Below are 8,967 nucleotides of genomic sequence, written 5' to 3'. Positions count from 1 at the left end.
TTGCCCAATCACTTGGTCAGGCTATTTAAAGGTATCGGGGTCAAGTGACTTTTGTGTAGAGCCCGACCGATATATTGGCGGGCCGATATTATCGGCCGATATTGGGCATTTTCCAAACTATCGGTATCGGCATTTATAATGGCCGATAAATGAATAGTTTTTTTTTTTTTTTTTTTTTTTTTTTTTAAGGACTTTAAGTTTGTATTTTTATACATTTTATTTAGCAGAAACTGCATTAACATATTATTTGAGTGAGGAAATAATAACAGGAGTCAGATGGCTGAGCAGTTAGGGAAACGGGCTATTAATCAGAAGGTTGCTGGTTCGATTCCGGGCCATGTCAAATGACGGTGTCCTTGGGAAGGCATTTAACCCTACTTGCCTCGGGGAATGTCCCTGTACTTAGTCGCTCTGGATAAGAACTTCTGCTAAAAGTGACTAAATGTAAACCACAAATAACTACTGTTAGGGAAATCAGTTTGTTTTGTTACGTGTTTCTAGATTTTTTAAATATTTTTTTATATTGTCCGATATCAAATGAAACGTAAATGTACTTGTCCAAAGGACAAGTGCCTCAAAAAGTTAATGTCAAGCCCTACAATCCAGTGGCCAGAGATATATGATGACCTGATCCAACACTCCAAGTGTATTATACCCGGGAGAAGTTCGTCTTTTGCCTCCGACATGCGCAGTTGAGCCTGCTTGACAGTCGTGTGAGGTAGGGTGATAATTGGTCTATACCATTGGTTCTCAAACCTGTCCTCAAGTACCACCTGTCCTGCATGTTTTAGATGTTTCCCTGCTCCAACACACCTGATTCAAATAAATGGGTTGTTACCTAGGTCTGTAGAAGCCTGCTAACGACCATTCATTTGAATCAGGTGTGTTGGAACAGGGAAACATCTCAAATATAGCCTACTAACTAGACCACACATAGATATATATAAAGGCCTTTATATATATATATCTATGTAATGACCTATATTAACTGTGACGGTATGTAACAGAAGGTGGGGGAACCACCTCCCGGAAATGAGTCTCTGCAGGTTGGGATGTCTGCAGTGGCGCGAGAGTGACCGAGGTTCAAGTGTTCACCCAGAGGAAAGTGAAAGAGCCACCTTTTTTTAGGGGAGACAAGACAGACACGATCACATTCGATGATTGGGAGGACGCCATGAAGAGCTACATTAAAAAAGGAAATATAAATGTAGGAGAGCAAGCCGAAGAGATTCTTAGCCATTTCAGAGACAAAGATGTAGTCAAAATTGGGACCAGAAATAGTAGCCTTGACGTTAAAGTCAACCCTTACTCAATCTATGGTCTCCTGAGACAACATTTTGGCCAGAGTCAATATTCACCCATCCCGCTACAGGACTTCTACACAACCTTCAAAAAACAGTGAGCCGTTTATCCTTGCTGTTGATGCTTCGTTCGATGGAATCGGGGCTGTGCTTTCACAGATCTCAAAAGGCGAGAAGACGGCCAGGCCTGTTGCATTTGCTAGTAAAACGCTCTCCCATTCCCAGATGAATTATCCAGCACACAGACTGGAATTCGTAGCGTTGAAGTGGGCAGTATGCGACAAGTTTAGTCATTGGCTAAGGGGATGACACTTCACAGCCTGGACGGACAATAACCCACTGACATACATACTGACGAAGCTGAGACATGATGCGTGTGAACAGCGCCGGGTGGCCAAGCTTGCTTCGTACAGTTTTGACATCAAATATGTTCCCGGCAGTAGAAATGTGGTAGCCGACGCTTTGAGCAGGGAGACATTCGTCCAGTCATGTATCAGTCACCGACTCGTGACAGAGCCCTAACTATCTCTCCTGGATCGAGTAAACGGAGTGATCAATACAACAGTACAGGATGCTTTCAGAGCCAGCAACAATTACATGGCAGTGGCGAGCTCGCCTGGTGTGAGTTCACCTGGAGAGGTTATTGTCACCGCCTCTTTGCCTAGGGCAGGTGGTTCCATTTCTGCTGATGAAGTTTCTGCCGTTTTGGATGCACAATGCTCAGGTGGGCTGAGTGAAGTATTGGGTATCGGTGCATCTGTCCTTCAGCTTCCACAAGGAGATCAACCCACAGCCCTTCCCCAGAGTGACCTTCTGAGCCTTCAAGAGCAAGATAATATTCTGTGCAGAGTTTTTTACTACGTCCGGAAACGTCATAGACCTACCAGACATGAACGTGCGTCTGAGCCTCGCGGCGTGATCAGATTGCTGAAGCACCTGAACAAGCTCACCATCCGTGATGGGATATTGTACAGAGAGCGGAGGGCGGAGAATATGAGCAAAAAGCTCTTCCAGTATGTCGTACTCGACTCTCTGAAACAGCAAGTACTGCCATCTGTGAAGAACTGCCATGTGAAGAACTGCCATCGGTGCATCGTGGGGAAGACCCCTGAACCGCATGCTCGTGCTCCACTAGCAAACATCCACACTTCAGAGCCAATGGAACTAGTTTGCATCGACTTTTGGACAGCGGAACAGGGCGACAACAAGTCCATTGATGTCCTAGTCATGACCGATCATTTCTGAACAATGGCCCATGCGTTCCCTTGCAAGAACCAGTCTGCAAAGCAAGTTGCCCGTCGGCTGTGGATAACCTTATTCTGCATTTATGGGTTCCCAAAGCGCATTCACTCTGACCAAGGGGCTAATTTTGAGAGCAGATTGATTAACCCTTGTGCTGCCTTCGGGTCACATGACCCAAAGGTTCATAACGAACCATCGTTGTGTTTACCCAATTTTACCCAATACAAAAACAAATAAAAATAATTTTCTTTTAACCTTTGCAATGTGGGGGGTCTGAGACAGCCCAACGGTTAAAAGAAAATGCTTCACTTTGTTTTTGTATGCGGTAAATTTGTCGCAATACGACGGTGGGTCACAATGACTGATGGGTCAGAATGACCCGAAGATAACACAAGGGTTAAAGATCCTGTAAAGTGGAATTTAAAATGAGTTTCAAGTTCACCACACCACAGAATAATGTGTTATTAACTACCCATCCAAATTAAAATTTAAAAAAACACAGACAAGTATGTTAAATTAGGCTTTGAAATCGTAAGAAAATCAGCAGTCTTCTCTGTTCGAGACTGGGGGGGTGTGTCGCCTGAAGGAGCTGAAGCTCGGCCCCCTCGCTGGAAGGCGCTACCTCTCTCAAGTAAGCTACATACGACCCAGATAATGGACACTACGTCAAGCCGAACAAAACAGTATAGAATTAGAATGTATTTGTTCAATGACTGAAACATACAGATGCATATAAATTAAATGTTCCCCTGAGCCGTAACACAGGAGTAAAAATGGACACCAGAGACAGCAGACAGTGAGCTCTCCAACTACTTCTAGCACATAGCTACCATTTCACCAAAATACCATCATTCTAGACCGAGTAGCCCAATATCAAGTTAGCGGTTTGCACTAACTCATAGCAGAGATACCTCTGGAAAAGTTATCTAGTATAATTATAACAAGCACACAGAACTGAGTGATGAACTGCTGGCGGCGGTGGATGGTCCAGGTGAGACCGGAGGATGAACGGACGGGGGGGCGATGCTCGGTACGGCTCCGCGCTGCAAGAGAAGCCGTGTGTTGGTGAACCCCGTCTGTCTCTGGTCCATGTTAAAACTGTCCGCCGTGAAATGGTCTTCATAAAATCTATCCACCTATTTTTCCTTTCATTATCAATAGGGAACTTATAGGAGACATGACATGCTGTTTTTGAATGCTTTTATTTAGGCCTTAGTGGTCCCCTAATACTGTATCAGAAGTCTCTTTCCCGAAATTCAGCCTTGGTGCAGAGTTACAGCCACTACTAGCAGTCCCACAAGGAGCTTTCCTCAGAACGCGCTGTTTTGGTGTCTGTAGCTTTAAATGCTAATGAGGAGCGGAGGGGCGGCACCATGCGCTAATGTTTACAATGGATGTATCGCAATGGCTGTAGCCCCGTTGCTGTAAGATTCCTCGAATTTGCCCATTCTCATCTGATAACCCTGGTTTGCAGAGGTACACACTCAGTCATTTCAATGAGGGGAAAGGCGGATATCGCACGCGCCATAACACCAACAGCAGAACGGTTATCCAAATAACAAAGAAGTGTACAACACTCACGTTACAGCATGTGTATTCACACACATACTTGACGCTATCTACCTTTCCATTAGCGACAGTAACTCAGCTGTTAGCTGCAGAGCTAATGTTACAGCCACATTCTAAGGGTAGCAAGCTAGGTAACCATTAAGCTACAAAATGATATAGCGTTAGTTAACTTACTTGTCCGAGGTTAGTAGCTGGACGAAGGAGAGTTAGTACTGATCCAGAATTTAATTTCAGCAAGGCCAGTTTTGTATTAGCTCAAGTTGAGGAAACAGTCGTGGCTGAAGTGTTTGGCGCAGACATAAAAAACAAATGCGCCTACAACAGAAGTTGTGTAGGCGCATTTCCAGAGAAAATAAAATTAAGATACTGGGTCTTCAGAGGCTCGGATGAAGGAACTGTAAAAAGATTTTTGTTTTCCTTTGTACATCCAAACTGAGCAAATGTAATCCCCAGCTAACACATGAAGTTGCGGCAACGTTGCCAGTAAGTGCTCAGTTGGTAACCCGCGACGTTACCTTCTGGCAACGTCGTAGCAACGTTATAAAGGGAATGTTGCCAGTTGGTCCCATGGACAACGTTGTCACGACGTCGTACCTTGGTCGGCTGGTTAAGTTATTTTTTGGTCCCCTGGACAACGTTGCCGCGACGTTGTACCTTGGTCGGCTGGTTACCTTATTTTTAGACCCGTGGACAACGTTGCCGCGACGTCGTACCTTGGTCGGCTGGTTACGTTATTTGTTGGTCCCGTGGACAACGTTGCCGTGACGTTGTACCTTGGTCGGCTGGATACATTAATTTTGGTACCATGGGTTAAGTTGCGGTTAAGTCGCTCTTTGGTCGCAGGACAACGGATCACGAGTGCAATATAGTGGTTTATCCAGAGATGGAGAGATCACACTGGACTGCTCTCAATTCTGACACTTTTGCAATGTAGCCATAGTCTTCATGAATTTCAATCACACACAATATTAAATGTTGCACCCAGCACGTATAAATGTAGACAATGCATGTAATTCATGTGCAGCTCAGCCCCAGCATGTCATTGGTCATCAATTTTATCATATGCAGAAACATAGCTTTAATAAATAAAAGACTGAATTTGGAATATAATTTAGTCTTTCATTCTTTACTATAAACATGTACAAAAGCAATCAATGTGTGATGTTTAACATGATTAAGCAAACATTCTTTGTATAGCACACCAAAGCTGTATGACACACAATGCAAATTTGTGCTCCAATAATTTTTGTGATACAAAATTGTTAAATGTGACCAAAAGGTAAGCGACTCTTAAGAGTTTCATTTACAAAGACAAGTCATCACAGAATATTACAATTCTTCCTTAGCAAACCTGCCCCTCAGTCTGCCCCTGAGCAACAACTTTGCGCATGCCTATTTCAACGCATCGCTGAAACTGGGGTTTCAGAAGAGATTTTGCAGGGGTTCAACACCGTCTTGTACGCATTGGATTTCAACTGGAAATTAGCTACTTCAAAGGTGAGTTTCTTTAAAGAAATAGTTTAAATATATAAACATATTTTCAGAAATTGGATGGGGCATGCTAATACGTATATGTTTGAAATTTAGGCAATTTAGCCTGTTTATGTGCTATCAGATTCACATTGTTTACGTTAGGATTTCGCTATAGTACAGTACTGGTTAAACCCTCCAGAAAGTTATGTTGAAATACTGAAAATGCATAGGCCTACATGTTATCAAAGTTTAGCGTCTCACAAATCACCCACAAAAGAATCAGTGAAAATAAACGTTCAGAACTGTTAAAAAACCTTGTCCCAAAATAGTTTATTTAGCCCGGAATTTTCAAAGACTGTGGAGCTACTGTAGCGTGGCTGATCACGTTTTAATCACAGTCGGTCATGGCATGCACAGCAATGGCGTCTATAAAAGTATCATGTTACTAATTTTTCCAATTTTTACATGACATGACTTTAGATGCGTGAGCTCTAAATATTTCCGACGCTTCCACCAGTTATTTTTCCAAAACGGCAGCTAGGTAGCTTTAATTAGCTTCCGTTACCTAGCAACCTAGCATAATACTCGTAGCAATGCTACTACCTGCTAGTGTTACTTGTTAGCCTACTAATTGTAAATTTTGAAGCCATACTATAGCGTTTGTCATATAGTTTTTGTCTATCGGAAAACAGTCGGTTGGAATGTTCAGAATCACACATGTGCGACGCTACGATGTATCACATATGATATATATGATAACATATGATATCACATATGGATCACATATGTTCGCAGGGTTAATATCAATATGCTATAACTATGTACATAAACTACATTCCATTTTCATTTCTGTACAGATTATCCTACCACCGTCACACGGCCTAGCACTGTGTCCCTGGGAAATGATGGTAAAGTAATGAATGACCGTTTAAAACAGTGACAATAATTGTATGAGCCATGGCAACCTATAAAGGCTATGTTTTGAAGCAAAAGCATGACTTAAAACTTTTGCATCACCAGATTCCATACCCCTAGATGTCAACTCTGGTCTGGTGGAGGTGAACCAATTGGGGGCCCAGGAAAACAGCTGGTAGCCAGGCAAGTGCAAATATAAGACACTCAAAAAAATATATGCTTTGTATACAACCATTCAAGGTAAAATTTGTTATTTACATCAATGTTACAGCTAATCTAGAAGAACCACAGTGTATGCCAATCATGCTAACTCTTGTAAACTTGTTTTACTTGTCTTTAATGACAGACACATTACAGGTTATGCTCCGGCAGATGGAGACATTGGAGGAGAACCAGCGAGAGGCTCTCCCATTCAGGCGACTACAGGGCAGACACACTGAAGAGGTGCCGGTGATGGACCTACAGGTGGCCCAAACACAGGCTGAACTCCAAGACCTTGAGGAGCGCCTTAAGGTGCTGGAGTTGCGAAAGAGAGTGGTAAGTGTTTGGAGATGCCATGAACTATGGCTTACACGCAGCGTTCAACGTTCACATTGGTGCTGACAATAAGTTCATGACTTCTAATTCCAGACGCTGTGATGAAGTGGAAGACGGGACTGGGAGAGAAAGCTGTGGAGCTCCTCATAGAGGAGACACTCAAACACACCCCGGTAGCCCATTCAAAACAAGCCAGGTGAATGAATCATGATTGCAGCTTCCATATCCAACCTTTCACATGGCTATGTGACAAATCTAGAATCACATATTTTTTTGATGTATATTATTTTAGATGTGATTTTTTTATGACTTGTATAGCGCCTTTTTACACGTGCAATTATGTTGATAGAACACTAACTTATTTTGTGCTTCATTGTCAGGGCCAACAGACAGGACCTGTAGCGGGGACTGGCAGAAGATTTTAATTCACTGTTTGGCACTTTGTTTGAAATAAAATGACAATGTTACATGGAAATGCTGCCTTGCTTATGATTAGCTGGAGTTACGCTACACATCACACAAACATAGTCCTCCTAAAGTTGGCTACCATGTAGCCTATTATACAAGAACAAGTAGCATTTTGGGCAAATGAGGTCTGCATATGAACCGCCCCAATATAAGCAGTAGAATTGAGAAATATAGGTTACTTAGTTAACGTTGCAGTTACGGACTGGCAACGTCACAAAATTACGTTGCTAGGAGGTTGCGGTTACGGACTGGCAACGTCGGAAAATGACTTTGCTAGGAGGTCGCGGTTACAGACTGGCAACGTCGGAAAATAACGTTGTTACGGACTGGCAACGTCACAAGATTACGTTGCGGTTACGTTCTGGCGTCCCACAGATGCACGGTCCCGCAACGTCGCCAAAGACGTTGCGGCAACGTATGTTTGGTCATCGAGTGACGTTGCGGCAACGTAAAGGCAACGTAACTGTGTTAGCTGGGTCGTTCGTTTGCAAGCCATGATGTCTCGAGGATAAAAACACTTGCACGGTCGTAGCTCAGTTTCTTATGGGCGGGCCAGATTCTCTGGGCGGGCAAAGCAGAGAGAGGGGAGGTAACCTTCCTCCTTGTGACGTAACAAAGAGGAGATTTTCAAACAGAGCAATTGAGCTTTCTTTTTCTGAAAGGCGGAGAAGAACACCCAGGGCTTGGTTTACACCGATCGAAAATTCTAGCCACTGGGGGACCAAAGGCAGGCTAGGGGAACTCATATTAATGTTAAATAACCTCCTAAAGTGAAGTTTTCATGTCATGTCACCTTTAAGTGGCGTTGCAGCGCAGCTGGAGTTCTTGCATCAGGGAAGATGCAGTTGCGGGTGGTGGGAGATATCCTGAAGCTAGCTAGCTGATGTAAGCTACAATAACAGTACAGCAGGAGGAGCCATTCAGTGATCTGACGTAGATAGGTCGAAATGACGTAGATACTAGTTTTTTGGCTCCGCCCATTAAAACCTGATCTGAAAGCGGAAGAGAAACTGTTCTTCGGTCTAACTCCATATTTCAGTGCGACAAAGTTTTAGCGCTTTGCACATGCTTTCAGGAACTCATTTCACACGTATATAATGTACTTAGAAGCAAAACATGGAATTTACTTTACAGGATCTTTAAAGAACTTTTGGAAATGGCTGGAGTGAAAAAGTCACATACTACACCATACCATCCGATGGGGAATGGGATCACGGAACTCTTCAATAGAACGCTTGGTGTTATGATAAGGTCTCTGCCGTTGAAGTCCAAAGCCAGGTGGCCGCAGATGCTTCAAACGTTAACCATCTGCTACAACTGCACTGAACATGAGACAACTGGCTTTGCGCCTTTTGATCTCATGTTTGGGAGAGTCCCATGTCTTCCAGTCGATGTCATGTTTCAGAATGTTCTTGCAGATACCAGTGTAGTGGACCGGTTGAGCTTTGTGTCCCAGTTGAAG

This window comes from Osmerus eperlanus, chromosome 24 (genome assembly GCF_963692335.1).
Source record: "Osmerus eperlanus chromosome 24, fOsmEpe2.1, whole genome shotgun sequence".
Taxonomy (NCBI): Eukaryota; Metazoa; Chordata; class Actinopteri; order Osmeriformes; family Osmeridae; genus Osmerus; species Osmerus eperlanus.
Note: the sequence above shows the minus strand (reverse complement) of the source record.